We start from the raw sequence: 24,612 nt of genomic DNA, 5'->3' as shown, positions 1-24,612 counted from the left end.
CACAGAAGCCTCTTGCTTCCCTGAAAAGTCAGGGGTTCCTGTAAAATAGTCTCCAGTCCTGCACGAGCCCTTGCAACTGCAAGGGAAACCTTGGAGAGTTCATATCATATTAGTCTGTGCACATGGCTCTTTTTGGATCCTATTTATTTATCATTTATTTCACAGGATTTGTATACTGCTGGATTGTAATAAAACCTAAAGCAGTTTACAAAGTGGGATCCTGACCTTAGCTTTCTGTAGCAAAGGTGTCTTTTATAGATGTGATCATCTGAAACTAATTATCCCATTTGCATGCATGTGCCCTTTCACTATTACCACCCTCTCTAGCATTATCTTTTATATAATTATTTTAACACGCAATATGCTTTTGCATTCTTTGTCTTGCTTGCCCTTATACAAGTCCAGCCCAGGTGTCCTAAAACCCAAACACTGTAGTGTATGTTTTCATGGTTTGATACTTTTTATCAAATAAAATTCATTTAAAATATCAGACACTATATCCAGTAGACTGCATTGGCTGTCCCACTAAAAAAAAAAAAAAACCCAAAATGTTTCAGATTAAATCTTTTAAAGTGACCACCTCTGTTGGCTGAGTCAGTAGAAAAGCTTTCAGGTGGGTCCTGCTCTCCTCAGGAGATTTCTGAGCACTTTCTACTCTGCCCTAGCAGCATAATTGGTCTCATAAAAGGTAACATCTGAGCCATTCTGGATCCTACCTTTCTTTCTTTTGGGAGCCTCATGGCAACCAGTCTCGTTACTACTTAGCAATCTGTGGATACTCATGATGACAGGAAAAGCCACAGAATGTCAACAGATGAATCTCTATTGATTTCTGAGAGTACAGAATTCTACCCTTGCAGGAGACATTGGGCAAAAAACAAAAAGATGATCATCAAAGCAAGGTTATTTTGGGAAAGCCTTTTTTTTAAAAAAAACTGGGCTACGTGTGAGAGTGCTATAAAGAAACATATAATGCAAGATGAAAGAAAGAATCAATCTGCACCGCTGTAAGTAAGGCTGCAGGCAGGCTCTCTCTTTTAAGGACTATTTCCAGAGATTTATAATTGGGTAACTAAAGTTGCTGTCAGCTAAAAAAAATAGACAGCCAAGGTGTGGAAGTGTAGTATGTTTTTTCAATTCAGATACCAGTTGTAGGCTTCGATTTTGCCAGTAACTAATTCAGTTTTCATACTGAGGATCCAATTTTACAGGTCCATGCCACCCAACATGGACTGACTGATACACCATTAACAAACAATATAAGACTCTTCATCTATCATCATACACATAATGAATGTTCAAGCCCACCCTAAATACCATTTCTAAATGCCTTATCATAAAATCATTTTAGAATTGTGGATCTTAATCTTCATTCATATTTGCATAATGCAAAATGCATTTAGCAATGTTTTACTAGCCATGCTATACTGTATTTTAGCTCTCTGGCAGCCTCTGTACAGACCAAAATTTACTGCTGTGCCTACCTTTATTAAAGAGAACCACTGACTCCTGCTTTGAGCCTTATGGCATTTGACTAACTAATGACTGTTAGCCTTCCATGCACAGCCGGTGTTCTGTACAACATCCAGCATATGGTTGATTATTAAATGAGAGGAGATTCTCCAGATATATATTTTTTAAAATATAACAAAAAAATGGTGAAATTTACATTTTCTGTGCTATTACTTTCAACAACATACTAGAGCATTAAAAAACCAAATACATTTGCTCAAATGCACTATGTGCACTATCACAGGGTATATAGCATATATTTAAACCCATGTTGCGATATCCCTTCATCTGCGAGCTTGAGCATAATTATCTCCTGATGATCCCCCAAGTAGTGTGCTATGAGAACAAAATTGCATGATTTGACCCCTTCATTATTTGTGTCCACCAGCATCCAACACCTGCCCCTCAAACCATTTGTCTTATTTGAATTGATCCAATTTTACCTCTAGGCCAAGCAACATAATAATTAAATGTGTGTTCTAAAATACATTAGACAGAACTTTGTATATGTCAGTTGCCTTGACCCTAGTTGTTCTTTGGTCTCATCTGCATAAATCAGCACAGCAAAAAAACATTTTCAGAAGGGAGCTCAGAGATGTAGTCAACAAACTAATACTAGGCAATTTTTTAAATAAACACTTGCATTGGCAGCTACCTCCATTTCTTAAATAGCTAGTTGACCTAGCATTTTATTTTCTACATGCTCTACTAAAATTGCAGTTAAACTACACTGATAACCTTATCTGCTCTTAAACAGTATCTGCTATATTGCACTTAACTAATAAATGCTGTGTTATAGATTAGCCTTTAAGCAAAATTGGTACAGTGTGTGGTTTTTTCCCTAAGAGCTCAAATCACTTCACATATTTTGTCTGGGTCTTATGATACTAAAATGCTGTGTGATTGCCATCTCTCTTTGACTTCACCCCAAACTGCTCCTCTGGTGTCTATATAAATGTGGGACACCCTGATGGTGATATTGTTTATACCACTCACTCACCCACCCACTCCAGAGAAAGGCAATTTTGACAAGGCTAAAATGGATGTCACTGACATCAGTTGGATTTACTGCATGAAGGTGAGCCATCACTAATCCATGCATCAACCCTGTGATGTTTCTGTTTCCATACTATTCCATACTTAATCCAGATAAGACTGAGTCAGTGTTGGTGAGTAGCTCTCTAGACCAGATAGATAGGGTTCAACCTTCTCTGGAAGGTGTTGCACTTTCTCTAATGAAAGTGGTGTGCAGCTTGGGAGTATTTCTGGGTTTGTTCCTGTCTCTGGAGGCACAAGTGACATCCATGACACAGAGTGCTTTCCATCAGCTTAGGCTGGTGGCCTAGCTGCGACTGTTTGGATGGGGATAGCCTAGCTTCTGTTGTCTGGGTTTTGTGTGGTGCAATAGCTTATACTTGAGTGCACTTTTGAAGATGGTTCAGAAATTGCAGCTGGTGCAGAGGTTGGCAGCAAGATTGCTGAATGAGAGTAGATGTTCTGAGCATATAACACCAATCCTTACCCAGCTGCACTGGCTACCAATTGGTTTCTGGCTTCAATTCAAAAATGGTGGTTGTAACCTATAAAGCCTTATATGGCTTGGGACACTGGCATCTCAAGGAACATTTCTCCCCATATGAACCTACCTAGTACTTATTATCACCATCAGAGGGTCTTCTCTGGGAATCTCCCCTGATGGAGGTACAGAGGTTGTCAATGAGACAACGGACCTTTTCAGTGATAGCTCCCCAATTGTGCAACACTCTCCCCAGGAAAGTCACGTAGCACCAGTGATATTTTTCTAGAAAAAGAGATGCCAGAACTCTGCATGAAGGCCTCAGCATGAGCAGCATCCTTGTTCTCTTATAATAGCAATGGCGCCACCTGTGAGGTGCAGGAACTGAATTCCAGTGAGTTCCAGCTGAAAAAAGCCCTGCATAGCACCAACAGTGGCAGCTTTTCGAACACCAGAAAAAGACATTCCTGTTCCCCTGGCTTGTCTAAATTTAGATCATAATGTACAGTAATATGATCTATGACCTGACTTGTCCTTTTGAGTCTTGTTGATGGATGAACACCTTCATTCCTTCATTAATTTAATAAGTTTAATATTTTATTGTTGTGTTTATGGGTTTTATCCGCTTGATAAGTTACCGTATTTTAACTATATTGTAAGTTGCTTTGAGATGTTTTCTAAAAAGCAATGAGATAAATAATAATAGACTGCACATCAGATTTAGTGGTTTGCCTAAGGCCATTCAGTGAATTCATTGACCTAGAACAGCCTTTCTCAACCATGAGTCCCCAGATGTTGTTGGACTATAACTTCTATCATCTATAACCACTGGTCCTGCTAGCTAGGGATGATGGAAGTTGTAGTGCAACAGTGTTCAGGGATCTAAGGTTGAGAAGGGCTAATCGAGGGACTTACCAGCTTATAGCTCATGCACTTAACCACCAAGCTACACTACCTATTTTACTGTTAAAATTTTAATTTCCTTAAATGTATTATGAAGAGGAAGAACTTTAAAGAAATTCAAATTAGATTTCATGTTTATCCTATAGGTTTGTTGTTGTTGTTGTTGTTGATTTTTATGCTGCCTTCCTGCCATAAGACACCCAAAGTGCCAAAGCACAGATTGTTTTCAAAACAAGAAACTTTAAACCAGCAGTGTTTAAATGGAAATTATTGTAAAAATAGCAGTATGATTGTGAAGGAATGCTCAGAACTAGGCTAACCACGACCCCAGCAAAAACTGTCATGATGGAATTCCATTCTCAAATGTTATTAGGAAGTTAAAAAAAAAATCAGAGTGAAATAGTATTCAGGGACAGGATGCCTAGCCTTTATGTGAAAATTATAATTTATTCTAGACTTGTTAGCCCAAATTAACCACCACTCTTGAGCTTGTATTCAAAATCATTAATACAGATTCAATTGCTAGACGAGGCACTTAGAAGAAATCAGTTGATCCTTTCCCCTAGCATAAGCACACTAGCTGTGAGTCCAAAGGAGGTCGTTGAAGTGACTGACTAAACTAAATCATTCTGCATGCTTTGGGGAATGTCTACTCAGGAACAGGAACATGGCACTCCCACCCACCCCCCTGATGTTCATTTACATATACAGTGGTGGTACTTTGTTAAATAAATAAATACTAAATGATGAATAAACAAAAAAAAAAGTTCTGTATTGTAGATAGCACTAAGGCATATTTGCGTGTTGGTTCTTTGTATTTAAACGGCATTTCTGTGCACTCTGGTTTCCGTCACGGTGTTCCATTGCACCAGACGCGGTATAGTTATGCTGGCCACATGATCCAGAAAGTTGTCTGTGGACAAACTCCGGCTTCCTCGGCTTGAAAGCAAGATGAGTGCCACAACCCCATAGTGGCCTTTGACTGGACTTAACCGTCCAGGGGTCTTTTACCTTTTACCTTTACCTCTTTTTATTTAATGGTTGGTTCGTTTATTCAAACCTTTCCACACTCTGCAAAATGCCAGTTTTGGGCAGCATGATCATGCTGTCAATCATATAATTTAAAAATCTGCTCAGACTAGTACTGATCAAGTCTATGAAATATTATTTGTAAGCTTAAAAGCACCACACAGCATCCTCCTTAAGGATACACTACACATACTTTGCTTAAACAAAGAATGTTGAAAAGTGAAGCAGACTTACATAGACTTGAGGTGGAATAATATAGAAAGGGGGCATTGCAAGTGTAGAACCACTGACTGCATAAATATACCTGAGCAAGTACCAATTAATTATTTTAATTGATAGGAGGCAAAAAAAATAATTCAAGGTTCTATAATCTGTTTCTTTTGTAGTCAGCAAAAACACAACGAAGCACTTCATGAGGATATTTTGTAGTGTTAATTTCACAAAACAGTTTGCTTAAGAATATATGCAAAGGGCTGAATCATTTCTATTTGCATATTGCTCTGTCAGCTACAAAGAAAGTTTCGACTTGGATCTGCTTTGAGCAACCAATGTCTTTGTCCTCCTTTGTTTCAAGATAATTTAGTGATAAAGCACAAGTTGCACAGAAATTATCGGGGGGGGGGGATGAGTGTGAACCAGAAAAGAAAAAGTCTTGGTTTCCCCTCTTTAGCCCACTAAAAATGCTTTTGAAGTAAACTTGTGGACCACTGGAATGTTAAGCCTCATTGATTTCAGTGGCATTTAAGCATTGCCAAGTTGCTAATAGCATCATTATTGACATCGTCTTCATATTACTGCGGCTGCATATTGTACAAATTCAAACCCACTTTTTTTTTTTAACAACTCAGTTTATGTTCAGTTTATATTCCTTATGCAAGGCACGGGGAGAGATCATAGCTGAGCATATGCTTTACGTGCATGAGATTCTAGTTTCAAACCTTAGGATTTACAATTGTTAAAAGTAAAGAAGAGAAATAAGGTGCAGGCGATGGAATGATCTCTTTCTGAGACCCTGGAGAACCACTGCCCACAAAAGTAGATAATATGGGCTAGAAAGACAAATAGTCTGACCCAGTGTGAGGCAGTGTCATGTGTAAGAAAAGGTTGTATCTACAGTTCCTCTTTGAAAGCATAATTCCCCGTAATAAGAGGTAGAATTCTAATCAGCTGCATGCAACCACAGGGTCTTGTGTTGTGGGTTTTTTTTAAAAAAAAATGATTTTAAAATTTGTATTCATGAGGTGATGGCTCTTTCTTCTCTGCTGTGCTAACAGAACGGAAGCTTTAATTCTTTAAATTTACTTCCTGAGCTTCTCAATGGTTTCCCCTCCCTTGTAAATCAATGGATGGTGCGGAGTTCCATCTGTGGCAAGGCAGAGTGAAACAATAGTATTGACAAAGGAGTAAACTTCTTCGTTCTGTCTTAATTGAGTGGTAACTTCAAAAATAAATTGTGACTGAGGTAAGGACTGGCCTCCACTCTTGAAGAGATCTGTGGACAGCCCAGATAATTGCTCACAGAATGCTGTGCACAAGCACTGCATCAAAAATCAACTTGAAATCTTGGTCTTCTGGCTGTGTGAGCTCTCCATGTAAACTGTTGTTGTTTTTAGTTCCCTTCCATTAGTATTCAACCAATAGCCAAGCCTTTGAAGGGGTAAGATTTAAAACAAAACAAACCATCAAACAAAAAACCACAGTGGTTTTATTGCTGACTGGAAAGTTCACAACACCCCTAATCCCAGGTGAAAGGGCTCAGGTTCCAGAATTGGGTAAGAACACTCTAATTTCACAAACCAAAAACACCAATAGGAGCAATTAAGCACAGTAAGTAAATATCGAAGATTCACTTAACATGCATGTTTTATCTTGATTATAATTTCTTTCTAGGTTTGTTAGGGAATTTCAGTTCCATAACAAATGCAGACAGAAAAAGAAATGATTATGTTTTTAAATGATTGGAATAAATTTAAAGGAGCATAATGACAGGTGCTGAAAATAATGCAGTAGGACTGAAACATTTACTGAAAGAGGAAGTCCTAGGCCTAGAGAGCTGATGCAGAGTAATGGCTAAAAGACTGCCTAATGGATAAGGAAGTCTATGGTTTGAATTTCCCATCTATCATGAACACATACTAGTTGGCGTTGGACAAATGATGCTTTGCCTATCTTCTATATGGATAATAATTGTGGCCTGCCTTAAAGGATTCTTGGAAGGATTCCAACACGATAATATATGTAAAGATTTTTGCACATTTGAAAGAGCTAAAATGACATACATTTTAAATATTATTATTATTATTATTTGTTTACTAGTGTCAATTGAAATGTCATTCTTAAGGCAAAGCAGCTTCAGAGAAGGTGACTTTAATTGTGAGGAGGGAACAGGGCCCATGCCTCCTCCTTTTACAATGTAATCCTGATCCTACTCTCCCCACCCCCAGCTGCTGCTGCTAAAGTAAAAAAAACAGTCACATTAAATAAATGCACACATTTAAAGTTACACTTGCTTTAGCCCTAAAATGAAGCCTACTGGATAAAGTCATGTCAATTCATCCCATCAAAGAGTATATTTATATGACTGAGTGAGAACGTGTGAGACAGCTATCATCTCAAGAGCTCAACATGTTGAACTGTGTTGGCTCAAAAGGGAGCATTCCTAAACACAACCCCTCCTTTACTGGCATCTGGTTGTGGTCTTCACGGTGGTGAACAGCACCCTCTGGTGGCTATCTTTTATTTGTTTATTTTGTTAACCACAAAATACCAGACCGAGGGCAGATAGCTTGGCCCTCTCTCTGATTTTGCTTTTTTATTATTGTTGCAAGTTGTTTTAAACTGTTTTTAAGATTGTGTTCTAATGTTGTAACCTGCCTTGGCACTTTATGGTAATAAATAAATGAAATCATTATTCTATCCTCATTCTAGGTATCTTGTGAATGAGAGAGAGAGAGAGAGAATTGTGTAATGAGATTCCATGTATTTAAAATACTATTACAAACAATAGCAAATACATATTGGGAACTAGGTGCACAATAGGGGTGGGGTGGAATGACCAGGGTAGATGAAGAATTGGGGCAAGACAAAGGCAGATAAAAGTTTATAAGTGGATAGGGAAAGGATGTGGCGAGTAAATTAAAGGTTTACGATGGTGTCCTGCAGCAGAAAGTGTTACTACCTCCAGGGTAAGTGTTAGGAAATAACGCAACCTAAGAGCTAGCTGGCAAGCATTTTGGATTAACAATAATAATAATACCTTTATTGTCATTGTACAACCTGTGTACAATGAAATTAAACGAGCCTCCCTCCCCTCCCCAAACACTCAATCTCTTATCAAACAACACACCACCTCGCAAGTCAATTTTGCTATGTTATTTTTCATTCAACAGCCTAACAGCCCACGGATAGAAGCTATTTTTTAGCCTGTTGGTATGGCTGATTATACTTCTATATCTCCTGCCCGAGGGTAGAAGATTAAAGAGGTGATGGCCAGGGTGTGAGTCATCCCTGAGAATTTTTCTCGCTCTCCTAAGGCAATGATCCCTTGCGATGTCATCTAGCGGACTCAAGGGACAGCCCATGATATCATGTGCTGTATTCACCACCCTCTGTAGAGACTTTCTGTCCGTGGCTGTCAGGCCAGCATACCACACTGTGATACAATATGAAAGGACACTTTCTATTGTGGACTGGTAAAAGGAGTTCAGGGACGTGGGTGGCACTGTGGTCTAAACCACAGAGTCTAGGGCTTGCCGATCAGAAGGTCAGCGATTCGAATCCTTGCGACGGGGTGAGCTCCCGTTGTTTGGTCCCAGCTCCTGCCCACCTAGCAGTTCGAAAGCATGTCAAGTGCAAGTAGATAAATAGGTGCCGCTGCAGCTGGAAGGTAAATGGCGTTTCTGTGTGCTGCTCTGGTTTGCCAGAAGCAGCTTAATCATGCTGGCCACATGACCCGGAAGCTGTCTGCTGACAAACGCCGGCTCCCTCGGCCTATAGAGCAAGATGAGCGCCGCAACCCCAGAGTCATCCACGACTGGACCTAATGGTCAGGGGTACCTTTACCTTTACTATAAGGAGTTCATCAATTGTTGTTTAACATTATTCTTTCGCAAGACCCTGAGGAAAGGGAGTCTCTGTTGGGCCTTTCTGACCACCTGAGTTATGTTGATTTTGCAAGTGAAGTCCTCACTAAGGTAAACTCCCAAGAATTTAAAGGAGGAGACTCTCTCCACACAGCACCGCCCCCCGATATACAACCACAAATATTTACATTCAATCTAGAAATACTGTACTATTTAGATGAGGAAAGAACAAGGCATCCAATGGCATCCAATCAGGTGCGAAACTCATGTGGCCACTAGTCATCTGAACCAGTTCCTAATTTTGGTGACTACATAGAGGAAAATCAAATTATTTACCATTCCTTTTGGCCGTTGGGTTAAGCGCAGCCATTGTCTTCTATTTGTGGAATACAAATGAGGGATTTATGGATAATTGAATATTTCTCTGAAGCATCCTGATTGAATAATTGGTTAGGTTACTTTTGAATCTCAGTGAGGCCTACAAAACAGGCTGACATAGGTGCAGTCATAGAGCACCAAGTTCATGATAGCATTTGCTAAGCACATAAACAAAGTTTAAGGGCTCTTCATAGTTTTGAAATGATTTAATTGTTAGCTTTAGCCTGTGGCTAAATTCAATTGTCCTTTAACAATGTTTCTAAGCAGGTTTTTTTAAAAAAAGAGTACCTTGATGGGGTACTTGTCTTTGGTGGTACACTCAGTCCTAACAAAATCCATTAATTTTCTCTATAGACGTCTATGAAAGCACATGTGGTATAGTGGTTAGAATAGCCTTTCTCACCCTTGGGTCTCCAGATGCTGCTGGACTACAACCCCCATCATCCCTAGCTAGCAGGACCAGTGGTCAGAAATCATGGTAATTGTAGCCCAACAACATCTGGGGACCCAAGGTTGAAAAAGGTTGGGTTTGAGTGTTGGGATGGGGAGACCTGGTGTGAATCCCTGCTTCAGCCATGACACTCAGCGGAAGACTTTTTGCCAGTCAAATTCTCTTGACTTATCCTAACTTAGAGTTGTAATGAGGATAAAAGGGTAACCCAACAAAGTATGTCTCCCTGAGTTCTTTGGTAAGAGGGGTGGAATATTAATGTGCAGGTTAATACTGAAATGGAGGCCTTGAGAGCTGTCTAGTTAAGTAAAATTTGAAAAGTATAATTTTGTGAAACCACTACAGCAGTGTTTTGTTTTTAAAATAAGCAATGGGATTTGCAAGAGAGATTTTGTACCTTTATAGTTAAAAATCTTGAATAAAACATTTATTTATTCTAGGGAATCATATTTATTCTTCAGAATTATGAGGAATGTTTAATCTAGCCCTTTTCAGACTATGCAGAATATTCTCCCTGTACAGCTGCTGTTAGGGTTACCAACTCACGGCCTAAAGCTGTCTCCTGTTCCATTAACATATGTATGAAGAAATAAACTTAACAGTTGTTGCATCTTCTGGAATATTGCTCCATCTGTCTTACTCCCTATAGAGATACTGCCACACTGTAATGGGAGGAACCACGACTGTCAACTTCTCCCTGCATGCAGATGTTCAAGGAACTCTAACTCCCTTAGGGTCAGAAGTTTGCAGCCCAAGGCAGCCTAGACGTTCTTACAATACAACCACTGCACACTGTATGCCCCAGATAGGAGACTCTGGCAAATCGTCCCTATCAGCAAGTCTCATACTCAAAATGTGAAGAGCAGATGAGAAAGATCAACAGCTTTCACCTGTAACTTTGATTCATGACAATTTTTTTCTAAGATGGAGCAGAGGGAGCCAGACACTTAAGTGAGACTAAATGCATTTTCAGTGCAGCTCATCCCCCCTTTTTTTCAGTGGAAGCTCTGTTGAGGGACCAGATTGGCAGCACTTTCCAAAGAAGACTCCTACAGTTGCTTTTTTCATCAAAATAAAAGTGACCAGTTTAAGCATACTTTTTAAAGCACACATGCTATTGGCTCAATGGGGACTCAGCAGCAGGAAGTGGGGATGTTTTATAGGACCATTCATTTAATGTGGGTGCTGCTTGGGGCTTGAAAGTACAGTGGTACCTCTGGTTACGAACTTAATTCGTTGTGGAGGTCCGTTCTTAACCTGAAAACAGACTTAACCTGAAGTACCACTTTAGCTAATGGGGCCTCCCACTGCTGCTGTGCCGCCGGCACATGATTTCTGTTCTCATCCTGAGGTAAAGTTCTTACAAATTGTTTGTAACTCAAGGTGTTTGTAACCCAAGGTACCACCATATATTATATGTGGCCAGTCTGTCAGCTCAAGGCTTTCAAACATCAGTAAAGTGAAAAAAATAGTGTATTCTTGACTGGTATTAGATTTCTAGATGCTAAAAGCTAATACTTAAGCTTTATTAATGCTTTCATATCCCTGAACATTTTGCAGACGAAAATAGAAACATGTGTTTTGAGACATCTATTCTTACATCAAAGATCATGACCCGCTGAGTCCTTTTTTTCAGGCTGACTATTGTATCCATTTACTCTAGTAATCTGTGGAAAGCTGGCTAGTAGGGTATGTTGCGTTGTCGTTTTGTCATACCTGCTTTTCTTTTTAAAGACTCAGTCATGTTTAACAAAACATTCACATCACAATCCAGTGCATATTTACTTGGAAGTAAGCACCTGCACGGTGGCGAAAATAATAACAATAGTGATTATTGCTGCCCAAATAGAGGGCTCTGCTTTGCACCTAGCGCACCAGCAGCCACCCTGTCTGGCCTATTAGAGGCGGTGGCCGGCTGGGCCTTGGAGTTCCCTAACCTATTGGTATTGGGGGAATTCAACATCCATGCTGATGCCACTCCCTCCTCACAGGCTCTGGACCTGGTGTCTTCCATGGCGACACTAGGGCTCTCCCAGTTTGTTTCGGGCCCCACACATCAAGCAGGCCACACGCTGGATTTGATCTTTGGTGTGGGTATAGATGTGATCATGTCTCCTTCGATGAAGGTGCCATGGTCTGATCACTACGCTCTGAAAGCCAGGATTGACTTTCCACCCCCACCCTGCTTAGGTGCCGAGCCGATTTGGGCTCGCCCGCAGAGGCTGATGGACCCTGATAGATTCCGCCAAGCCTTGCGGGACCTTGTTCCCCCTGGCGACTCATTGACTGAGCTTGTTGAGGGCTGGAATATCCAGCTCCTGGCAGCCATCGATGAGATTGCACCGAAGCGCCCTCTGCGACCCCGCAGAAACTGGGCTCCCTGGTTTACCGAGGAGCTCCGGAAAATGAAGCGGGACCTCAGACGGCTAGAGCGAGTATGGCGGGGTGCCCGTGACGGAGCCTCAAGAACATCTTATAGGGCTTTTACGAAAACCTATGAGATGGCGGTGAAGGCTGCTAAGAAGTCTTACTTCTCGGCCTCCATTGCATCCGCTAGCTCTCGCCCGGCGCAATTATTTAGTATAATCAGGTCTTTAACGTCCCTTGAGGGACAGCCAAATTTAAATAACAATTTGACACACAGCTGTGAGGCATTTGTGAGCTTTTTTGCGGAGAAGGTCTTGTTGCTCCGCCATGACCTCCCTGCCAATTTGGATACAATAAAGGAACTGGAGGCCCCTCGACTGTCCTCGGGTCCAGTATTGGACCACTTCGACCGAATATCCCCAGCCGATGTGGACAGACTCCTCAGAGCTGGAAAGCCCACCACCTGTCCTCTCGACCCGTGCCCATCTTAGAGCGTGTCCAGACGAGGTGCGGGCCCTCCTGGGGGATATCATCAATTTGTTCCTTGGCACGGGGACATTCCCAGGGGAACTAAAGGAGGCAGTGGTGCGCCCGCTCTTAAAGAAAACATCATTAGATCCTTTAGATCTATCCAATTACCGCCCGGTTTCGAATCTTCCATTCCTGGGTAAGGTGATTGAGAGAGCGGTTGCTGAACAGCTTGGTGGGTTTCTGGATGAAACATCGGCTCTGGATCCATTCCAGTCCGGCTTCCGCGCTGGTCATGGGACCGAGACAGCTCTGGTTGCCCTAACAGATGATCTTCGTAGACAGCTGGATCGAGGCGGGTCGGGGCTGGTGATTCTTCTAGATCTGTCAGCAGCTTTCGACATGGTCGATCACGAACTTCTGGACCACCGCCTTGCCGACGTGGGGATCCAGGGCACAGTCCTTCAATGGCTGCGCTCGTTTCTCTCTGGTCAGGGACAGAGGGTGGCGCTTGGGGGGGAATTGTCATCGCGCCACTCCTTGGTGTGTGGAGTACCTCAGGGTGCGATACTCTCCCTGATGCTTTTCAACATCTTTATGCGCCCCCTCGCCCAGCTTGTCCAGAGTTTTGGGCTGGGTTGCCATCAGTATGCTGATGACACCCAGCTCTATCTGTTGATGGATGGCCATCCTGACTCGGCCCCAGACACACTGACCAGATGTCTGGAAGCTGTGGCTGGATGGTTACGTGGGAGCCGGTTGAAGCTAAATCCTTCGAAGACAGAGGTCCTGTGGCTGGGACGGGACGATATGGGATTGGGGGGGCAACTCCCATCTCTTGCGGGGGCGCAGTTAGTGCCAGCACCGTCCGTTAAGAGTTTGGGTGTAATCTTCGACACCTCCCTTTCCATGGAGGCGCAGATTGCAGCTATAACAAAGGCGGCATTTTTCCATCTCCGCCAAGCTAAGCAGTTGGCTCCTTACCTCTCTCGCCCTGACCTAGCCACTGTGATCCATGCGACGGTCACCTCCAGACTGGATTATTGTAACTCGCTCTACGTGGGGCTGCCCTTAAGACTGACCCAGAAACTCCAGCGGGTGCAGAATGCTGCAGCGAGACTCCTTACGGGGTCTTCGCTGCGAGATCACATTCACCCAGTGCTATATCAGCTGCACTGGCTCCCGGTGGAGTACAGGATCAGGTTTAAGGTGCTGGTTTTAACCTTTAAAGCCCTATACGGCCTAGGACCCTCGTACCTACGGGACCGCCTCTCCTGGTATGCCCCACAGAGAAACTTACGGTCTTCAAATAAAAACATCTTGAAAGTCCCAGGCCACAGAGAAGTTAGGCTGGCCTCAACTAGAGCCAGGGCTTTTTCGGCTGTGGCTCCGACCTGGTGGAACACTCTGTCACAAGAGACTAGGGCCCTGCGGGACCTGACATCTTTCCGCAGGGCCTGCAAGACAGAGCTGTTCCGCCAGGCCTTTGGCCAAGACACAGCCTGACTCCCTCCCTCGGCAATCTTCGCGGAGCTCTGGCCCAATGGTGGCCAGTGACTTGAATTTAATTAATTTTATAATGAATGATTTTAGAGTGTTGTTTGTGTTGTACTTTTGTACTGTTTTATTGTTGTTAGCCGCCCTGAGCCCGGCTTCGGCTGGGGAGGGCGGGATATAAATAAAATTTATTATTATTATTATTATTATATAGTATAGTTGCAATTTAGAAATAATCATTTAAACAGAAATATAATACACTTCACCATAGTGGGATGCAGTGTAGTCAGGTGTCTACTCAGTCTGCTGACCAGGTGCTGCACACTGTTAATGGGCAAATTTACAGGGTAAGGATTTGATTCTCCCTTCTTATGGTTATTTATCTTCAAACAGGATTTGAACTAGACAGCTCTTCAGAGAAAGACCTTAGAACAGAAAACTGACCTCTGTAGAACAGGGCACATAATCAGTAAACCCACGCACTGGTGGTTATAAAGAGGTGGAAAGCAAGTAATACACTGGCATTTTGTCTCCTTGCACACACATCTGCATGCATGCAAACTAGGATCAATATCCATCCACCAGATTCTGCATGCATGTGCAAACAATAGAGACAGGAATAGGTGAAAACCTGAAGGACTTGAGTGCCTATGTGAATGTGCTAACACAAATGTATAAAAAGGCATCCTGAGCATGTAAGTAAAAGGGACAAAAAAAAAACTGAGGCTGAGCATCACTGGTAAATAGGAAAAGTTGAAGCATATGTGCTGTTTTATTTTAAAGGAATGAAATGCCATTTTATATGTTGGTTATTGGAGAGACCAGAAAAGAAGTCTTTCCACAGTATAATGCTTTTGTCATTGTCTGATGGCAATTTATAGTCCAAAACAGCCATTGTGAGTAGAGCTTTTCATGTAGCTGTAGGATCTGACCATGACCCAGGAAATCGCAGCTGATACAGACATTTACATAAATTTTCCCCTGCCTGAAACCAACTTTAAGGTGACAAAAAGGTTGTAAAGAAAATTACTCAGAACACTCCATTAAATTTTACTTAAGAATTTATGATACACATAAATCCTTCAGAGACCGGGAGAGGTATGATCCACATATTTTAACCCTCTTGGGCCTCTGTAGAAAAATGTCTACAAGTCTGTAAAGTTCCATGTTGTGTGTTTTTTTTAAAAAAAAATCCTTCCCTCCCAATTAAACCTCTTACCCAATTATTACTGCTAAATTGCTTCCAACAAATTAGAGCTAAATAAAAAACAACTGTTCCTATTTGTGTGTGTGTATGTGTGTGTGCGCGCGCGTGTGTGCATGTGTGTATGTGTCTGAAAACTTGATTTCATCATTACAGTAAAGGCATCAAGAGGTTTGCTGGGTAACTTTATTTGCCATATTATCTCCAGTTTGCTTTTTAATTGGAAAAATAGGCATGCCACTGTGTATATTTAGTATGGCCCTCCAAGTCATAATAATTGCACATCTTGCTCACTAGTGTCTACTCTGACTGCCAGTGACTTTCAGACAGAGGTCTTTTACATTATCTTTGCAATCTGATCCTTTTAACAGAAAATGCCAGGAACTGAACCTGGAACCTTCTGCATGCAAATCGTGAATGCACTGGCTCTTTCCCTCAGAGGTGGACCCTGGGGTTTCAAATTTCAGTGCCCTCACCCTCTGCTTCTCACCTTCCATGCTACAACAGAGCGTGGGTGCCCCAGAGACTCTGCACCCAGTGTGACTGAACCGGTCACACTCACCTCTGCTTTCCTTTATAGTCTAGCAGCCTATTACTTCACAGAGTATATTTATGAATTCAATTTTTTTGTCTAAATAAGAAAATAAATTATATTTTAGACATTTTACTTTGGAAAATTAAAACTACAAATACCAACTATTCAGGCTTCATGAGCTGCTTCATACGAAACATAATAACTACCCAGCAAGGTGTGAATAGATTTATTTCACTCCGACAAGAGCAGTTCCTACACTGAAGAAATGAGGTAGACCTGGCTGTTTCTACCACCTAGAAACAGTCATGAATCTGAGACATGTATCTATGTATGAGATTAGGAGTATCTTTGCTGATAGGTCCTGAGATTAAGCAATGGGGGCACGGGTTATTCATGGCCCAAATTAATCTTCTCATATGTGATAGAGCACTCTGACCTTTTCGGACTGGGGACAGGCCTAAGTGCTGAGAGGACTGGGTTTATTCCATCTGTGTTGGCACTCCAGACTTCTAAGTTAGTGCCTCAGTACAGTGTGTGGTCATTGATTGCTTATTCACAGGATCCCTGTGCAGCCAAAAAGGCAATGGAACCTATGAATTATCATTGCTGTCCAGCAGCTGTTGTTATCATGGTATAGAAGTTCAGTGGCCACTTGCCCTGCTGCTGACTTGCCCCTGTAAACTTAAGCAAGACTTCCCAAGGGTACCTTTCATGTAATAAATATTTAGGGAATTATGAGTAAATTAATGTAATAGCACATTTGAAAGATAACAATCCTATTTGGATGTTCTATTTACTTGCCGTATATAAATAAACACATGAGAAAGAGTTGGGGTGTGCTGTTAACTGCGCTCCACCTGGAACATTATCTTTATCCAGGATTATAAACTGTGCATGGTGCTTACACAAGTAGAGGAGGCTCCCAGCCTCATACTTTCACTCTTAAACACTTAGTGAAGGAGACAGGGCCTGGGAGATGCTTGCACTCCCCTGCATGTGTTTATTTTCATGCAAGTAAAGAAGATGCCTGAATAGGTTTATTATGTCAACAGGGCTTGTATTAAACCTGAAAGGGAAAAGGTTCAGCAGTGATGATATTCTTCTTCCCTAGCCACTTATGGAAATTTGACGGTGAAGATCAATGTTACCGGGAACTTCTTTTCTCTTGTTGTAATATGTAAGGGCTGAAAATGAGCAAGCATGTGGCTAATGGTACTCACAAAACGACATCGGCTTTTCCAAGGATTTCCCTGTGCAGTTGTGCATCTTCATATTATAGCTAAATGATGTACTATAGCATTACATAGAATTACATTACATCCAACTTTGGCTACAGTGGGAAAACAGGACAACACTAGTTTTCTATCATTGTTCATTTTCATGTTGTTACTACTGCAACTTCTATGTATAGTTTTGAATGGGAAGGGAAGTGCTGTATTGGCATCTCTTGATGGAGAGATGAAGTCAAACCAGTCAGGATTATCTCTGACAAAACACAGCGTGAAGGTACTATATATGCACATACAAAATACGGGGCATGGTAAAATATATATTTTCCAAGAGTGTTTCAGTCTCAATCCATTTTATGGTCTCTGCACATAGAACAAAAGGGGGAAAGTCATATATTGTAAACACTATCAGTGGTGCATGTAATATGTGACTTGCTGTAGCTGAGGCCCTCTGGTTAGACTGAAGTGGCAGCTGCCCTTTATATTTTCTGACTGTTCTCTGCTGCTTCCTGGGTATTCTCAAAGGTTAGCTGCAGCTTCCTACATACAGAGACACATAGGCTCCAATTATCCTATTTATGAGGGCAGTTTTAACTTTCTGATATCAGTCTCTGGAAAACATTATTTCTATTTTACCTTTTTAAAATGTTTTGAGTCACTACGTATGGGGAAATGAGTAGCCATCCAGTTTCAATATGCTAGAGTGGTTAGCTTGTTAGACTGGAACTAGGAAGACTCAGGTTCAAATCTCTCCTCAGACATGAAACTCATCAAGCGACCTTAGGTCACTCTCTGTCAGCCAAATCTACCTCACACAGAACTGTTACAGAAGTCAAAAGGGGGAAGAAGAATCACACATGCAGCCTTAAGCACCTTGGGGGAAAGGAAGGATATAAATAATTCTAGCAACAGGGTTGTGGGTGCGGTGAGGTTGAGAATTAAAGAATTAAATATGTTTTACATATCCTTCAGCAATATATTTTCCGCATTAGGAATATAGGCTGTTGTTGCTTCATGCCTATTCTGTGACCATACAGGATTAATTAACTATGCCTAGGGTTTTACAGTGCAATTGTATACAAGCCTAGTCAGAAATAAGCTCCGTTACGATCAATGGGACATGCTCATGGGTTAAGTATGTCTAGAATTGCTACCTACACCACCTTGTTAGTATGTACTGAATTTCAAAATTCTAATATTTAGGTGACAAAATGGGCTGTGACAAAAAAAAAAATCAAATTACAACGTCTAAATGTGTACGTGGGGAGGGGGAACCTTTTTCCTCAGACCTTGATACAATAATCTTTATTGACATTGTCCCATACAGAACAATGAAATTGAAAAAAACTACATCAGACATTCAAAAACCAACAAGCCTGCTATCCCAGCCTGGTTAGCCACTAAAAACTCTGATACCCCATAATTGAATACAATATACTCACATAGAGACTACCTTACACTGCTTTTAAAACCAAAATCGCATTTGGATAGAAACTATTTCTCAGGCAGCTAGTCCTAGTTTTGACCTCATGGAAACAGCACACCAATTTTGTTCATTACTGCTACATTTTGAACCTCACTAATGGCTCACCGATCTGATTGCTACTGCTACATATTGAATCTTTTGTTCACTTAGGGTCCTTTGTACAATAGATTTTTCTTCTTCACACAAACAGCCCCAGACTTCCTTGGACAAACGTTTCCATGCACCAAAATAACATGTGGATCATTGTTGATGCTGGGGTATGTTCTGCACTATTATTATTATTATTATTATTATTATTATTATTATTATTATTATTACTGAATCATCCATGACAATATATACCAGGGAACAGCTCACGTGAACTGAAAATAGATGGTGAGAAAATAGATGGTGTGCAAAAGCTACATATATATACAAGGGGCTACCCAGTTTCTCTATACTGCATATATTTGCTCTGGTTTATCATAATGCTGTAGTGTGTGTACAGTGGCTGTAGAATACTAGGCAGTGGTAGCTTCAGAATGGGGTGTGTGTGTGAAAATGAGGTTTAGTTGTTGCAATGTGTTGAAGGAGGAAGATCCAGGTGACTGAGGGAACTGCCTGCATACAAGTGGCGTGGCAAAAAAGGAAGGGGGGAGAAAGTGGCATGTAAATGGGGGCGAAGCTTCAGAAATGGGGTTGGGAAAGTGCAAAGCAGGCTAAGTTGGATTTGGAGGAAAGGGAAAGGTGTAGGGTGTTACTATGGGAAGAGTAATGGAGGGCTGGCAAGTGGTGGAGGGTTGGAAAGCAGGGGGACAGATTACATACTGGCAGTGTCCAGGCCCACGTGGGTGAATTTACATGCCCCTTCGTACTTTTCAGTAAGACATTTAGCAGAGCTCAAACTAGCAGGCAACAAGGTATCCCTGTTCTCCGCCTTGCAGCCTTGAACGGATTACAGAATTCAAATGAGGGAAGCAGTAAGGCAGATATGGCAAACCCCAGATTCCCTGTGCCCTTATTCCATCGGTGCTGCTTCCTGTGCTTACAACCTCCAGCATCAACTGCAAGCATGGGAAGCTTCCTCTGTGGATATTCATAATGCTGTCTGCTATAATGCAATGATCAGTATGTGCTGAAGTGAAGAGATGCGTCTTGTTTTTTCCACCAGCCTCTCTTAAAATCACAACACAGCAAACAAAAAAACCACACATCATAGCTATTCCATGGGGTTGCCAATCACCTAGTCTGTTTTCAGCCATTCTTTCCAGCAATTCTGCTATCCAGATGCATTTTCTTTCCGTAGCTTAGTGTCAATTGTAGATAGCAGGCAAATTTAAGTGTGCATATATTTAAATGTGCATATATTTTTGAACTCATTAGCATAGATAATTGACAAATTGCCTTCTTTCTGCATTGCTCTGGAAAAGATGGAAAACACCATGCTTCATTTGTGCCCAGCAGACAGCAGTTAGTCATTTTTTTCCAAGTTACAGAAGCAGATATATATGTTTGCTTAATTATTTTATTTTATTTAAGCATATAAAAATCCAACAAATTGAAACAGAACAAGCCATTCCATTATGGTGACCACACTAGTGAAGCAAACTGCTATACTGATATATTTCATAGCCTGAAGAGCAGTATGATTTTGTGTTTCTTGCTTATGTATGTGTGGCATATGGGTTGGCAAAAGGCACCTATGCCCTTTAAATAAATTTCTCTTGAGAAAGCACCCTTCTTTCAAATACTGCCTCTGTTAGGTTCAAACTGATGGTCTTTCATCTCAGCCTTCTTGTAGTGAAAATGGCCAGCTAAATGACTGTGAAGCATAATAATGCTTCAAAGTTGAAAAGAATTTTTTACATACATTAGAAACCCCCCAACCGTCTCATTAACCATATTTCAGGATTATTAAAATACTCTGCAGAGAGTGAGGACTGGCTTCCTGCCATAATTCCCTTGGATAGCACCATTCAGACTTGTAATATCTGGTAATGATCTTTGTATGTCACAGTTTAAACAACTGAAATACTGGTCTGATTGAAAAGGGACAGTGTATGTGTAAAATTAAGATGAATGGGATGAAAAAGTCAGAAAATTTGTCATTAGCAATTGGTTTCAGTAAGATGTCTGAGTTTAACCATACACACAATCAGTACTCTTTTTGGTTTAAAAAATAGTAGAACCCTGAATGCTAAAAACAATTACCTAATTCCAGATTAAGTTGGAGTTTCTGGTCAGTCAGGTTTAGCTTATCCTAGCAAAAACGCTCAAATCACTTGGAATTCAGGGGTTAAAGATGCAACAGTGGGCATTCAGACAGGACCTCCAAAATCAGAGTGAGGCTTCTGATATCATGCTGCTTGATTGACCTCATAGGGTCTTTCTGCAAATCCTACTGAAATCTCAGGACCTAAGATCAGTTATAGTTTTTGAAACAAACACTACAAAACAAACCTTTGAAACTAAGGTTACAAAAAAAAAAGTAGGGTAGTCTGGAAAGAGCAACTTTCATGTACACAATGACCAGGGCTTTTAGTGGCGTTTAAAGTAAATCTTGTATTATTTATTTCTTATATTTTTAAATCACCCCATAACACGGTTCTCTGGGCAAGAAATATTTAAATCAAATTACAAAAGACAAAAGCACAAACGATAAAGGAAACACAAAGTCAATAACATCCAAAACAGAACAAATAAAAATATATAAATAATTTCACATTATTTTTGTTATATTGTGAACCGAAACCATTTCATCAGCATTAAAAGACAACATATCAGTATCAGTCTTACTTAACACTAAATAATAATAATAATAATAATAATAATAATAATAATAATAATTTATTACTAATACCCCGCCCATCTGGCTGGGCCTCTCCAACCACTCTGGGTGGCTTCCAGCAGGATATTAAAAACGCAATAAAACATCAAACATTAAAAACTTCCCCAAACAGGGCTGCCTTCAGATGTCTTCTAGAAGTCAGATAGTTGTTTATTTCCTTGACATCTGGTGGGAGGGCGTTCCACAGGGTGGGTGCCACTGCCGAGAAGGCCCTCTGCCTGGTTCCCTGTAACCTCACTTCTTGCAGTGAGGGAACTACCAGAAGGCCCTCGGTGCTAGACCTCAGTGTCTGGGCTTAACGATGGGGGTGGAGACGCTCCTCCAGGTATAAGAAATAATGAGAATGTGTCAAAATAACATAAGCCTTTCTCAGGGGACACAACTGGGAGGAAGGTAGCTATTGATGAAAGGATTCTCTCACTCATAGCTAGCTACTCTGTACACTTCAGATTCATTTCTTAATTCTATTTATTATTATTTTGTCCTACCTTTCGTCCCCAATGAGCCATTGAGGTGGAAAAAGTCCTCAAATGGCAATCTTAAGACATGGGTAGGTCACATACATCAAGTGTTCCTCTTGTGCAGGTCAGTTAAAATCTCTACAATCAACTGATAGATGTTGTTTTGATTAGATTAGAGCTAGTGCATTTCAATAGTTTAAGCAGGTGATTTTCAAGTGCACTTTATATTAGTTTGCTATATTCTTACTAGCTCAGTTCCCCAGTGGGGACACCAAAATGATGGCAGAATGGTGCTCTGTGGCTACATTTCCTCCCCATAACCTAGTGGCAGAACACATGCTTTGCATGTAGAAGGTCCTATATTCAACCACCAGAATATCCAGATAGGGCTGTAAACTCTGAAGAGCTACTGCCAGTTAGTATTGAATGAGGAAAAAATGATGTCCCAAATTGTCAAAATTCAATTAATGCATGTTGTATTACTTATTTTTATTCATCACTCCGAAGGGTCTTGTATCTTACCTGAAATATGCAGAATAAAACATGCTTATTGCAGATAGGGACACAGATGGGCATTTTGCAAACAAGAAGACAGAATTGATAATAGATTAGGTTTGATTGTGTGCTGACATTTAGTAAACCATCTCCACAACTTAACTTAAGGAAACAAGCAACCAGTTTCCTGTTGATATATTAATGTGCTGCTTCTAGTGCTAACAAATATACAAATGAATATATGACCTCATATAATCCTAGTACTCTATATTCTAAAAATAGAGAGTCCTTGCCCTAGATCTTCCATTTATTTGTATCTAGCCTTTTTGTAAAGCCCCCCCCCCATTTGTTAGTACATTGCTGAACTTCTTAAGGTTAATTCACAAAACCAATTTTGCACTGCAAACTGCCTTTTGGGAATTGCTCAGGTCAGCTGAAGATCCACCTCTGTTGCAGTGTTATAAACTGCACTATTTGTATAACAGGCCAATATTCATTCAGAAAAGGTCAATGTTTATTATTTCAACTGAAGTTGGGGACCCAAGTGCAGAGTACCCCAGAGACTGGAAAGGGTGAGGCAGTAATAGGTGAAAAAATTGAAACAATTTTTTGCAATTGAAAAGTGCCAGTACTTTATTGAATAGAGATGTAGGTAGACACTGGCCTGGGCACTGAGTGGAGCATTTTTAAAAATAATTGTAACAGTATTTGTGATCCAGTAAAAGAATAAAATTATTTTTACTTCTTATCTTTCAGAGTGGTCAGATAGCCTTTTACCAGAAAACAAATATTCATATCCCTTTTAATGCTGTATATCCTTCCCCTCTCATTTTCAAATAATTAGATCTGTCAAATATTCTGAGGCATTTAAGCTTTTTTTTTTTAATGAAGAGAATTAGTTTACCAAAAAAAAAAATGCATTGGAAAATAACTGCAGTTAGTCACTATGAAAAACACACATTGCTGAAACCCAGAAGCTGCAAATATAGAAATTCTAAAGCCTTCATCTTTGCTGTTGATGCAGCATGCAGCATATATATTTGGCTTTGCCTTCACAGCTCCTCAGCAGCACTCCAGAGATTCTTACTGACATTCCCCTTGCCTCAGTGGGTTACATAAGAGGCACTTAAGGCTGAAGTAGACCTTTGGAGAATTACTTTGAACTAAGTCACTCAAAGTGACATTACTTCATTTTCAAGAGTAGTGATGCAACACTTCTGCTGCACTCCACCGGCCTAATCATCCTTCCCCCAGATATATTCACTACAGGCCATTGGAAGTCTCAGAAGAACTGCTTTCCTAGGACATATTTGTCACAAATCCCTTTCTCACAAAGCAGCAGGGTTTTGATTGTTCTGCAAGAAGTTAATTTATTTAATGGCTGAAGCACGGATTCCTGTTAGTAATATTACATTCTACACTAATTTTGACTACTTTGGCCCATTTAACGCACAGCAAAGATTTAGTGGTTGATTTTATTTTTATTTTTACTTGATGGCAGAACAGAATGCTTCTTTCCTGCTAGGGAGTGATGGTCTGTTCAGATGTGGGCTGTTTGTGATGTAGGGTGGGGAGCCTACTTTTGAGTCCTTTGGTATTCTCAACAAGGTGTATCTAGCAAGCTGGAAACAGACTTTTAAAATGGAATTTTCTGAACTGGACTAGGGTTAGCTGCCTCCCTTAGTTGACTCTCTTGTTCTACTACTCATTTTGTTACTATGAAATGAAAAAGCATAGCTAATGAGGGCTGGCTTTTTGTAATATTATAGTTGTAGTTGTTGTTGTTGTTGTTGTTGTTGTTGTTGTTGTTGTTAATAAAATTATTTGTTAGTCACTTTTCTCACAGAGTGACCCACACGTAGCTTTTGTGCTTTTCAAGGTGCATGACAGGCGGGAATGTAACAGCTGCAGATATTCCCACCGTACAGCAACAGGAAAAACAGTATCACATACTGTAACATTTTTGCCAGTCACAAAACTTTTAAAAGGCACAAAAGCCCTCACCAGACAAAATGAAGTGGCAAAGATTGTCCTGGTTGAAGCTTTCTAAAACGCCACCTTTCCTTGGCCAGGACCAGCCTGTCTCCTTCCCTCAGAGTAGGAGACACCCAGTTTCAGGCCTATGTTTTTAGAGCTATGCCAGACAGTGACTTGAGAACTCAGTTAAGCTAC

General features: G+C 40.8%; 1 protein-coding gene across 4 annotated transcripts in view; it reads left to right on the top strand.

Annotated features, from left to right (window-relative positions):
* The window catches only part of EPHA6 (EPH receptor A6), a 344,313-nt gene that overhangs the window by 2,817 nt on the left and 316,884 nt on the right, over window positions 1-24,612 (top strand). The window lies entirely within an intron of this gene.

Source organism: Podarcis filfolensis (genome assembly GCF_964270895.1).
Source record: "Podarcis filfolensis genome assembly, chromosome: 4".
NCBI classification, from domain to species: domain Eukaryota; kingdom Metazoa; phylum Chordata; class Lepidosauria; order Squamata; family Lacertidae; genus Podarcis; species Podarcis filfolensis.
The sequence above is the reverse complement of the archived record's forward strand: the minus strand, read 5'-3'. Positions and strand labels throughout refer to the sequence as shown.